Source organism: Pinus tabuliformis, chromosome 1_2, assembly GCF_031772625.1.
Source record: "Pinus tabuliformis cultivar Carrire ecotype Pingquan chromosome 1_2, CPIR1, whole genome shotgun sequence".
Taxonomy (NCBI): domain Eukaryota; kingdom Viridiplantae; phylum Streptophyta; class Pinopsida; order Pinales; family Pinaceae; genus Pinus; species Pinus tabuliformis.
Genome location: NC_142298.1, coordinates 1,025,294,128 through 1,025,307,488, shown reverse-complemented (window position 1 = coordinate 1,025,307,488; position 13,361 = coordinate 1,025,294,128). Strand labels below are relative to the sequence as shown.

The 13,361-nt window shown below is 42.5% G+C and overlaps 1 protein-coding gene across 1 annotated transcript in view; it reads left to right on the top strand.

Annotated features, from left to right (window-relative positions):
• Positions 1–13,361, top strand: part of LOC149209613 (beta-galactosidase) — a 357,426-nt gene that overhangs the window by 38,789 nt on the left and 305,276 nt on the right. The window lies entirely within an intron of this gene.

The window sequence follows — 13,361 nt, the reverse complement described above, 5'->3', positions numbered from 1 at the left end:
GGAAACGCGTTTCGTTTCGTTTCCCGGGAGGAAACGACCCCTAGGGCCACGTTTCCTGCAACTTAGGTCTAAAGAGATATTAGACCTCATCCATTCTGATGTATGTGGGCCCATGTCTGACAAATGACTTGGAGGTCATTTCTACTATGTGACATTTATTGAGGACCATTCAAGAAAGACATGGCTTTACCTTCTCAAAACAAAAGATGAAGTATTGGATAAGTTCAAGGAGTTTAGGGCTGAAGTGTTGGAAATAACACTGAGCGGGGAGGGGGGGGGGGGTGAATCAGTATTATTAAATCAATAAAACTTTTTCATTTCCATACTTAGATACATATACGCTACTTCAGTTAAGTGAACCCGTGTGTATACGCAACTGTGTCTAATGCAACTAGCGTATATCCAGAATACTTATGATTCAGTTAGTTGATCCTTAATGAGTGCATCAGAACATTATTAACCATATGAACAGTGAACAAAAGCAGTAAAATAGAACAGATCATCACACACAAGAAGCACACATGAACACCATGATGTAAGGTGGAAACCTAATGTGGGTGAAAACCACCTGCTGCAAGTCGTCTCAATCTTCTTTTTAATAAGAGACTTTTTTTACAATAGTTCTGTACTGGTGCAGACTTATACTAGTACGCAGGCTTCTACCTGCAGAAGGCTACAACCTTCTCTCGTTTTCCAGACTCTCTTGGAAGGGAGCTACAACCCCCTTAGCTCTTGTACTAGCCGATCCATTTACTAGTACGTAGGTGCCGGCCTACTGAAACGCTCCAATCTTTACTCGTTTTCCAGCTGCTACTGGAAGAGAGCTACCACCCCCTTAGCTCTTGTACTAGCTAATGTACTAGTATGTAGGTGTTGACCTACAGAAGGCTACAACCTTCTCTTTCTTCCTCCAGGTTCCACGTTTCATGAATTTTCAGACTGGATACTCCTGAAGCACAACACCATACTCTGAAAGGCCACGTTTCATCCAATTTTCATACTGGACCCATCAATATCATTGAAGCACACTATCAATCAACACTAGCATCATCAGTCTCTGAATCACCCAATACTGAATCACTGAAACCCTGTCAACAAACTACAGTCACTAGAACACAGAGCAGACAACAGAATTCTGCAATAACAATCAGACCCAACCTACCCCGCGTACATACGCGCTTTTACCAAAGCTAACCCGCGTACACATCTGCAAATATTAACTCAGAGCTTTGTAGCTGTTCCAGACATCAGTCATACCCAAATCATTACATGCGTCAGTATACAGATCTAGACTAAACAAGATAAAACTGTATAGAGATGATTCATTCCAAGCCATTAGATCCCAATCTATCCTTAGATCTTGTTCTCCATCAACTGTTGAGATTCCTCCTTAGCTTAGATCAAGCAATGCATCATAAACCCATAACCTGCATACTGGATCTCATACTTCATTAGATATTCATCACTTGCACACTTGCCTTTGCCTAATGATCCTCTTCACCTTTTATAGTCTTAGGCCTTACTCAAACCATGATCCAAAACCATAAATAATCAATACCCTGGACCAAATACTTGGGTTCAACATTTTAGACGCAATACCAAGGACCAAAACCATAGGTTCAAATATGTCAGACTAAATACCATGGACCAAACATAAGCTTTTCACATGTATGCGCTTTTCCGTGCATGAAAGTACGTGCATACGCATACGCGACTTTTGATCAGCAATCCCGCGTGTATACGCGCCTTTGTATATAGTGAACCTGCGTATATACTTTCCTTTCTTCATTCTTGTAGTCTGATCATCAATTCCTTGCTATTGACCTGCTGCACTATGATTTGTCATCTGTGTGAGTTGCCATCAAGGACAACACTTGTCTCATAATGCCAACAGGAAACCCTAATTAAAAGAAAGATAAAAACTCTGAGGTTTGATAATGGCGGGAATACAGTTCTAAGGAATTGATTGCATATTGTAAGGAAGCAGGTATTAAGAGGGAGCTCATTGTCCCTATTATCCCGAACAAAATGGATTGACTGAAAGGAAGAATAGGTCAATTGAAGAAGGCATTCGAACTATGCTCCTTGATCAAGATCTACCAAAGTTCTTATGGAGAGAAGCAACGATGACAGTCGTATACATTCAAAATAGAAGTTCTCATAAGGGTCTTGATAATAAAACACCCGAAGAAATATTCACAGGAAAGACGCCGAGTGTGGATCACCTCCAAATCTTTGAAAGTCTAGGGAAAGAAGTTGGACTCTACAAGTATCAAGGGAATATTCATCGGATATAGTCTCTCTTCAAAACCATATAGAATCTACATCAAGGAAGGAAGATATATTGAAGTAAGCAGGGATGTCATATTTGATGAGAATCAAGCATACAAGAAATCAAAGGATATTCCTATTGATTCTGATGACGAAGAAGTTCCCATATTTGAAGAAGAAGAAGTTCATCATGAAAACTCTACTACAAATCTCAAAGAAGGACCAAGTGAGCCTATTCAATTGGTGGTCATCCCAACCACAAGGAAGAGGCCAAATTGGTTGAAAGCTACATTGGAAGATGCTGAAGGACATGAAGCTGCGAAAGGAACCTTCAGGGAAAGAAAGAGACTGAAAATATATTCTGGTTATGCTGCATATATGACAAAATTGATAGAAGCCGAACCATCTACATTCAAGGAAGCTGTGCATCAAGAGGTTTGGAAGAAAGCAATGCATGAATAATATCAATCCATCATGAAGAATGGGGTTTGGGAAATCTTTCGTAGAACTAGTGACAAATCAGTTGTCACATCTAAATGGATCTATAAGATCAAACATGCAGTGGATGGAAGTATAAACAAGTACAAAGCAATATTCATTGCAAAGGGTTTCTCTCAAAAGGAATGCATTGATTATGAAGAAAACTTTGCACCTACAACAAGGTACACTACCAATAGATCGTTGTTTTCATTGGCTGCTACAATGGGGTGGAATATCGATCAAATGGATGCGACGACCACATTTCTAAATGGGACCATTGATGAGGAAGTGTACATCAAACAACCCGAAGGCTTTGAAGTTAATAGCAAGGACGCTCATGTTTGCAACCTTAAGAAGGCCCTATATGGCTTGAAGCAAACATCTAGGGCATGGTATGCAAGGATGGATGCATATCTACTTAGAATTGGGTTCGTGAAGAGTTCTACTGATCCGAATCTCTACATCAAGGTTGTGAATGATGAGCTCGTCATTATTTTGCTATATGTGGATGATCTATTCATCACAGGTGTGGAGTGAAGAATTCAAGAATGCAAGAAGATGTTGGCAGCGGAATTTGAAGTGAAGGATCTAGGACTGATGCACTATTACCGAGGTCTAGAAGTATGGCAGAGACCTGGGGAGATATATTTGGTGTTGATTTGGGGTAGCATAGGATGTGCTCTAAGCCTCAAATTTTGCAGGGAGGCTCGGGCACATGTATTCCAAAGAACTTAGAAAGCGTTTTGGGAAATTCCACCCATAAGTGATTTTATTAAAATAATTAATATTTTTAATGGAGTTCCTAAGTCTAAACTCAGGAAAATTAAAATATTAATGGGTATTTATCTATTCATGGGTGAAACTTCTAGAAAAAGACACAGATCAAGCCAAAACGGTTTGAGCCTTTAATTATGATTTAATCTAGGTCGTTGGTTGTCCAACAGGAAGATATAAGAAGGGGCTTGAGGGTCATTTGGAAAACACATTGAGAGATCAAGGAAATCGATTTTCTGAAGTGAGAAGTTCTCAGGAGGAAAAATCGATTGAAGAGATTTCTTGCAGCAGAGGGGCAGTGAGAATCCGGAAGAAGGAATTTCCGGAGAGTACAAGGCAGAGGGAGGACAGAAAGACGTCCAGAGGAGACTGACGCTGGCCCACGCAATGCTGACGCAGAGGCATCACAGTCATTGAGGGGAAGTCGAGTTTCCTGCTAAGGGAAGTCAAACGTCAGTTGCTAGAAGCCGGGGTGTGAGTTCGGGAGGCAGAAGTTCGATTTTCTTAGTCAATGGAGGATCCATAAGAGGCGCAACGTAATACCTAGGAGGGGTGACGCAGAAATTGTTGGGAGTGACGCAGTTGTGTGTGGAGGTCACGTAGAGCCTCCAGTTTAGCAGGATCAGTCACTGATTCTCCAGTGATAGGGTGAGATCATTTGACCAGCATTTTGTTCAGTATTCTCTCTGTATTGGATTGCTAGGTAAGCATCCTAGAATTGTACTCAGATTTTCTCCTGCATAATAATAAAACCCTCAGAGCTGCTGCACCGGTTTTCCCGCATTGGTTTTTTTCGGGGACTATTGTCCAAAAATAACGCTGTCCTATGTGTTTCTATTTTCCTTGCTCAGTTTCTATGTTTCAGAATAAAATTTAATTTGGTGTAGGCTGCGTCAGTAATTTATTTCAATGTTTCATGAAGAAATTTGAAAGAAGTTTGTAACATAATTTACAATCTAGGTGAAGTAGATTCAGTTGGTTGTAGTAGGATTCTTGAGATTGTTAGATCTAGGAATTTTCACATTGTATTAGAGCTGTTGATGTGAAACAGGAAGAGCAAATCTAGCACTGAAGCAAGGGCCAACTTGCTGCAACAAGCAACGGTTCAAATTCCCCAAGGGATAACGTGGTTTTAGCCCGGAGAGCTATATTTTCGTGGGTGTCTCTCTCTGAGTGAGCCGACAAAGAGGTAAGACTGCTAGTTCGAAAACTTGCCAAGGCAGAGGAAGCTACGCAGAGCTAGAGGAACGCAGTTTTCTGCAAGCTGAGTGCTGGGCAGAAAAGCCGTCAGAAGGAGGAAGCATATCACATAGTGAGGGAATACTTCCTCAGTGATTTCTTGTCGAGGAAATCAATATTTCTCATTTGCTGAGCAACAGAGGAGCAACAACTTACCAACTCCATTAGGGAGTGCGTAAGGCAGCCTAGGAGCTATGCAGTAGGGAGAAAGAGGGAGCTGTTCGACATTTTTCGGAAGATATGGCAACCAGTGGCTTGAGGGATCAAGACAGGTTGGACAGGGCTTCCAACTATGCCATCTGGAAGGCTAGAATGTCTTTCCTTCTAGATGAGCATGCCCTCAAGATGTATGTTGATAATGTGGTAGCTGAACCTGCGGATGCAGATCCGCTAAAGAAGTACAAGGCTGAGATGTCAAAGGCCAAGAGGATGATCCTGGATGGAGTCAAGGATCACGTGGTGTGCCACGTTGCTAGCAAAGGAACTGCTAAGGAGATGTGGGATGCCTTGGCCACATTGTATCAGGGATCTTCCGAGCAGCGGAAGATGTACTTAGAGCAGAAGTTGAGGTCTTCTGAGATGCAAAAGGGAGAATGCGTGGATCCATTCCTCACGAAACTAAAGGAGACCCATGAAGAGTTGTCGGCTGTGGGGCGTACACCTCAGGATTCAGAGTTAGTGACACTGGCTCTAAATTCTGTCTCAGATGATTGGCAAGTCTTTGTCCAGAGTATGCTAGGGAGAGCAGCATTGCCAAATTGGGACGAGATGTGGGCAGCTTTGAAACAAGAAGAGCTAAGGAGAGTCCTGCTCAAGGTCAAACTTGACGGGAGCAGCAGCAACAGTGGGTCAAAGCCCAAAGTAGAGGAGGAGGATAATGCAACCTTTGCATCAAAGGTACAACAGGGACAACTGAGACATAAGAAGGAAGTCTCCAAGGTGAAATGTTTTAGATGTGGCGAGATGGGCCACTATGCATCCCAGTGTCCTTTGAAGAAAAATGACAAGGATGAGAAGCATGATCCTAAGGTTGCAGCCACAAAAATCGAACAGGAGGATGAGTTCGTGATGACAACCAAGATACCTCCATGAGGGAGGTGGGCTAATATAGAACTGTAGTTCGATAGAGCTACAGATGGGTAAGATCCTTGAGGAGCCCACCTCTTGGATCATAACCTTGCTACGGGAGCCCATGATCAGTAGTAGCGGGATGGAGGAGTTTTCAGTTGGTGCCATGGAGTGTTGATTCAACAGTTGCAGTGGTTAGTGTGCCAAAATGTGAGTAGCGCAGAGCAGAGGCAACAATGCGTGGATGCACAATGCAGAGCTTTAGCAGTGCAGTGGCTTCAGAAGACAACGTGGGACTAGCAACAACCAGGATTTCAACAACGAGGAGTATCCACTGGATACTTGTCCAATTTTGGGTGTTTTCAGTTGCTTCTCTCAGCCACTGAGTTGCAGTACGGATGTAGTGTTAGCGGTGATAGTGCTAACAACATAGCAGATTCAACATTTGAGAGGGAGTTGTAGTACAGATGTAGCATTGGCAGTGTTAAAGGCAACAGTACAATGGCAACAACAATGCAAAAGTTGGTGGACAGCATGTCAGACATTAGCAGCGCAGAGGATGATGCTTCAGAGTTAGAGCAGTATGCAGTAGCAGTGTATTGCTAGAGCACATTCCTCGCTAAGAGGGAGTGTTGATTTGGGGTAGCATCGGATGTGCTTTAAGCCTCAAATTTTGCAGGGAGGCTTGGGCACATGTATTCCAAAGAACCCAAAAAGCATTTTGGGAAATTCCACTAAGAAGTGATTTTGTTAAAATAATTAATATTTTTAATGGAGTTCCTAATTCTAAACTTAGGAAAATTAAAATATTAATGGGTATTAATCTAATCATGGGTGAAACTTCTAGAAAAAGACACGGATCAAGCCAAAACGATTTGAGCCTTTGATTATGATTTAATCTAGGTCGTTGGTTGTCCAACAGGAAGATATAAGAAGGGGCTTGAGGGTCATTTGGAAAACACACTGAGAGATCAAGGAAATCGATTTTCTGAAGTGAGAAGTTCTCAAGAGGAAAAATCGATTGAAGAGATTTCTTGCAACAGAGGGGCAGTGAGAATCCAGAAGAAGGAATTTTTGGAGAGTACAAGGTAGAGGGAGGACAGAAAGACGTCCAGAGGAAGGCTGACGTTGGCCCACACAGTGCTAACATAGAGGCATCGCAGTCCTTGAGGGGAAGTTGAGTTTCCTGTTAAGGGAAGTCGAAATTCAGCTGCCAGAAGCCCAGGTGTGAGTCTGGGAGGCATAAGTTCGATTTTCTCAGCCAGCAGAGGATTCGGAAGAGGGGCAACATAATACCCAAGAGGGGTGACCCAAAAACTGTCGAGAGTGACGCAGTTTTGTGCAGAGGTCATGCAGAGGGTGACGTAGAGCCTCCAGTTTAGCATGATTAGTCACTGATTCTCCAGTGACAGGGTGAGATCATTTCACTAGTCTTTTGTGCAATAATCTCTCTGTATTGGATTGCTAGTTGAGCATTCTAGAATTGTACTCACATTTTCTCCTGCATAATAATAAAAGCCTTAGAGCTGTTGCACTGGTTTTCCTGCATTGGGTTTTTCCAGGGGCTATTCTCCAAAAATAACGGTGTCCTATATGTTTCTATTTTCCTTGCTCAGTTTCTGTGTTTCAGAATAATATTTAATTTGGTGTAGGCTGCTTCTGTAATTTACTTAAATGTTTCATGAAGAAATCTGAAATAAGTTTGTAACATAATTTACAATCTAGGTGAAGTAGATTCAGTTGGTTGTAGTAGGATTCTTGAGATTGTTAGATCTAGGAATTTTCACAAATAGGGCAAGGAAAGTACATCATCAAGTTGTTGCAGAAATTTGGGATGATGGATTCCAAGCCGATGACTACTCCTATGATCACCAATCTCAAGAAGTTGAGAGACTCTGACTCTAGTCTCGTGGATCCTACCTCTTATCGTCAGTTGGTGGGTTCCCTAATGTATTTGGTAAATACTAGGCCAGATATATGTTTTGTTGTAAACATTCTTAGTCAATTTCAGTTGGAGCCCCATCACGATCACTGGATAACTACTAAACATATACTGAGGTATCTTCGTGGCACTATATATCACTGCCTAAAGTATGATAGTAAGGAAGTCAAGCTAATTGGCTTCACAGACTCTGATTGGGGTGGCAGTGAGACTGATGGAAGGAGCACTACCGAAGGATGTTTTAGTCTGGGAGCTGCTATGATCTCATGGATGAGTAGGAAGCAAGATCCCGTTGCGTTGAGTAGTGCCGAGGCAGAATATGTGGCTGCATGTGAAGTAGGAAAGGAGGTTGTTTGGTTAAGGAAGCTTCTGACAGATTTGTTCGAGAAGTCTCTGGGTCCTATTGTGATTAATTGTGACAATCAAAGTTGTATCAAGATGTATGGAGATCCCGTGTTTCATTCGAGGATGAAACATATAAATAATAAGTTCCACTTTATTAGGAACTTGGTGCAGGATGGGATCGTGAAGTTGGAGTATGTCTCGATAGATGAACAGGTAGCAAACATACTAACAAAGGCTCTTCCGAATAAGAAGTTTGAGTATTTGAGAAACCTGCTGGGTTTGGTAGACATTGCTGATTGTATTGATGATAAGGAAACGGAAGAGATTTGTTGAGGCTTTGCGAGTGAAGCATTGCCTGGGGGAGGACATCTGGTCAGAATTTTGTGTTGATGTCTAGGTCCCAAAGTAGGGAAGGGTCGCATGGGTCATAGAGCTTTGACCATGGATACACACCTAGGTGTTAATTTGGGGTGGCATCGGATGTGCTCTAGGCCTCAAATTTTGTAGGGAGGCTTGGGCACATGTATTCCAGAGAACCCAGAAAACGTTTTGGGAAATTCCACCTAGAGACGATTTTATTAAAATAAATAATAATTTTTAATGGGACCCTAAGTCTAAACTTAGGAAATTAAAATTTTTAATGGATATTAATCTAATTATGGGTGTAACTTCTAGAAGAAGACAGAGTTCAAGCCAAAATGATCCGAGCCTTTGATTAGGAGTTAATCTAGGCCGTTGGTTGTCCAACAGAAAGATATAAGAAGGGGCTTGAGGGTCATTTGGAAAACAAACTGAGAGATCAAGAGATCGAATTTCTGAAGTGAGAAGTTCTAAGGAGGAGATTCAATTGAGGAGATTTCTTGCAGTTGAGGGGCAGGGATAACATCCGGAGAGAAAGAGATTTTCTTAGCCGGAGAATCATCAGCAGAGAGAGGCAGAGAGTTATCCAGTAGCCCAGATGTAGGGCCACGAAGGGCCACGCAGAGGCAGTGCAGAGGGTGAGTGAGAGTCTGCGATTTTGCTGAGGAGGGTTAGTTTCAAAAGCCGGGAGCTGGGGTATGAGACCGGAATGCTAAGAGCAGAGACTCCGGTCAGCAAATCAATCAGCAGACTGGGTGACGCAACGCCTAGAGAGGTTGACGCAGAGATTGTGTGAGGATTGCGCAGAGCAACATAGGGCCTGCCAGAGGCACTTCATTCAGTATCCAGATCATCCGAGATTTTCTTAGTGATTGTGTGAGGTAATCTCACAAATCATTCTGCCAGTATTTTTCTCTGTAACTGAATAACTTGAGAGGTATTCAAAGATGTATTTAGAATTTGCTACTGCTTAATAATAGTAAACCTTCAGAACTGTTGCATTGGTTTTCCTGCATTGGGTTTTTCCGAGGACATTTGTCCAAAAATAACGGTGTCCATTGTGTTGTATTTTCTTTCTTACTTAGTCTCTTGTTTCCACATAATATTTAATTAAGTGAAGGCTACAGTGTATGTATTATGATATTTGCCGTAGGAAACTGCAAGTAATTTGTTTAAAGGAATTTAACAAATAGGAGTAATATCATTAGTTGTTACAATAGGAATTCCGGTAGTGGAATTTTCACATGGTATCAGAGCAGTGCAGGTGAAGCAAGAAGCGCAGAGCCGGTAGATCCAACATTGAGCAGAAGAGGGAGTTCGAAAAAGTTGCAGGAGGCAGCAGTTCGAAACCCCAGAGGGTTTGCGCAATCCAAGCTGGGAAGGCAGATTTTCTAGGCAGCCTCTCTCCGAGTGAGTCGACAGAGAGAAGGACTTCCAGCTCGAATTTTTGCCGGGGTAGAGGGAGCAACATTGAAGCCTCAATGTGAGAGAGCCAGTGGGATGCATATTTTCAACTAGCAGATTTCTGGGCTGGAAAATGTCAGAAGAAAGAAGAGAAGCACTTTGAGGGAACTTTTCCTCAATAGACTTCCCGCCCCAGAAGTCAGTTTTCTCATTGGCTGAGCAGCAGTAGTGAGAAGCAGAGAGGAGACTTTTGACTTTTTTGACAGATATGGCAACAAGTGGCTTGAGGGATCAGGACAGGTTGGACGAAGCATCCAACTATGTCATCAGAAGGCTAGAATGTCATTCCTTCTGGATGAGCGTGCCCTCAAGACATACGCCGACAGCATGGTGGCTGTCCCTGCGGATGCAAATCTGTTGAAGAAGTACAGAGCTGAGATGGCTAAGGCCAAGAGGATGAACATGGATGGAGTCAAGGATCACGTGGTGTGTCATGTTGCTAGCATAGGGACTGCTAAGGACATGTGGGATGCCTTGGCCACGATATATCAGGGATCTTCCGAGCAACAAAAGATGTACTTGGAGCAGAAGCTGAGATCTGCTCAGATGCAGAAGAGAGAGCGCGTGGATCCATTCCTCATGAAGCTGAAAGAAACCCAAGATGAGTTGTTTGCTGTGGGGCATACACCTCAGGATTCAAAGTTGGTTAGACTGGCCCTCAATTTGGTCTCAGATGAGTGGCAAGTCTTTGTCCAAAGTATCCTGGGCAGAGCAACATTGACAAATTGGGATGAGATGTGGGCAACTCTAAAACAAGAGGAGCTGAGGAGTGACTTAGTCAATGTCAAACTTGATGGAAGCAGCAGCAGTAGTGGGTCGAAGCCCAAGGAGGAGGAGGATAATGCAACCCTTGCATCGAAGGGACAACAGGAGCAACGGAGACATAAGAAGGACGTCTCGAAGATCAAGTGTTCTTGGTGTGACGGGATGGGTCATTACGCTACACAATGTCCTCTCAGGAAGAAGGACAAGGATGAGAAACATGATCTGAAGGCTACACCCGCCAAGATCGAAGAGGAGGAGTTTGCAGTGATAGCTGAGATACCTCCAGGAAGGAGGTGGGCTGATTTAGAGCTGTAGTTCGAAAGCGCTACAGATGGGCAGGATCCTCGAAGAGTCCACCTCTCGGATCAATACCTTTCTACCGGAGCCCAAATTAGGAGTAGTAGGATGGACGAGTGTCGAATGGTGTCGAGGAGTGTCGGGGAGATAGTTGCAATGGCTAGGAGCGCCAGACACTGAACAACGCAGAGCAGAGTTGGAAACATTGCAGATGGCACAAAGCAGAGGTCAGCAACAACGCACTAGATTCAGAGGGTCAGCGCAGAGGCTAGCAGCAGTCAGGCTCCAACATTCATGTGGTATCACACTGAACATAGTTAGTTCAATAATTTTGGATGTTTTTTAGATGCTTCTCTCAACGAATGAGTTGCAGTACAGATGTAGTGTTAGTAGTGGCAGTTCTAGCAGCATAGCAGATGTAACATTTGAGAGGGAGTTGTAGTACAAATGTAGCATTGGCAGTGGCAATGTTAAAGGCAACAGTACAACTACAGCAACAACACAATAGTTGGTGGATAGCATGTCAGACATCAGCAACGCAGAGGACAATGCTTCAAAGTCAGAGCAGTATGTAACAATGTATATTGCTAGAGCACATTCATCGCTAAGAGGGAGTGTTGATTTGGGGTAGCATCGGATGTGCTCTAGGCCTCAAATTTTGCAGGGAGGCTTGGTCACATGTATTCCAAAGAACCCAAAAAACGTTTTGGGAAATTCCACCTAGAGACGTTTTATTAAAATAATTAATATTTTTTAATGCGACTCTAAGTCTAAACTTAGGAAATTAAAAATTTTAATGGGTATTAATCTAATTATGGGTTGTAACTTCTAGAAAAAGACGAAGATCAAGACAAAATGATCCGAGCTTTTGATTAGGAGTTAATCTAGGTCGTTGGTTGTCCAACAGAAATATGTAAGAAGGGGCTCGAGGGTCATTTGGAAAACACACCAAGAGATTAAGAGATCGAATTTTTAAAGTGAGAAGATCTCAGGAGGAGATTCCATTGAGGAGATTTCTTGTAGTTGAGGGGCAAGGATAGCATCCAAAGAGAAAGAGATTTTCTTAGCCGGAGAATCATCAATAGCGAGAGGCAGAGAGTGATCCAGTAGCCTAGACATAGAGGCTGACGCAGGGCCATGAAGGGCCACGCAAAGGCAGCGTAGAGGGTGAGAGAAAGTCCGAGATTTTGCTGAGGAGAGTCTGTTTCAGAAGCCGGGAGCCGGGGTGTGAGACCAGGAGGCTGAGAGTAGAGACTCTGAGCAACAAATCGATCAACAAACTAGGTGACACAGAGCCTAGAGAGGTTGACGCAGACACTGCGCGAGGACTGCGCAGAGCAGCATAGGGCTTGCTAGAGGCACTTCATTGAGTATCCGGATCAGCCATAATTTTCTCAATGATTGTGTGAGGTAATCTCACAAATATTTCTGCCAATATTTCTCTCTTTATAACTGAATAACCTGGGAGGGATTCAAAGATGTATTTAGAATTTGCTACTGCTTAATAATAATAAACCCTCAGAATTGAGGCATCGTTTTTATCACATTGGGTTTTTCCAGGGACATTTGTCCAAAAATAATGGTGTCCATTGTGTTGTATTTTCTTTCTTGCTCAGTTTCTTGTTTCCGCATAAAATTTAATTAAGTGAAGTTTGCAAAGTATGTATTAGGATATTGCCGTAGGAAACTGCAAGTAATTTGTTTAAAGGAATTTAACGAATAGGAGTAATATCATCAGTTGTTGCAGTAGGAATTCCTGTAGTGGAATTTTCACACTAGGTCCCTGGTTTGGTAGTTATCAAGTAAGCCTGATGGTACCCCAGAGGGGCTGAAAGCTTGAGTCCACCTTATTCTCACTTGGATAGATTGCCTTGGTCAAGAATCTAGTCCGTGGCATTGCGGTGCCTAAATTTTTGAGAGACCAATGGATAGATTGCCTTGATCATGAATCTAGTCCATGGCATTGCGGTGCCTAAAGTTTTTCATTGTTTCATAAAGTTTGAGATCTTATATTGTATTTGTATGATGAATGCCTCCCTAGTTAAGAGGGAGTGTTGGAAATTGTAACTAGGTTCAGTCTTCATTTAAAGTATTTGAGTCATCATGAAATGTACTTGTCAAAAGAATAAAGAAAATAAAATTTATTATTGTAACAATGACTTATTAAAGCATGGGTTTCATGCTTGGGTCACCATTATATTAGTTAAAGTCCCCATTGTGGACTCCTAGGATTAATATTGGGTTTATAGAGTCATTGTTCATTCAAAGAGACCCTTCTTGGGCGTTTGAATCATGTAAAAAGGTTAAGTGAGTCAAATATGATTTATGTATCCTCCACACCAAGTCGGCCTAAGGA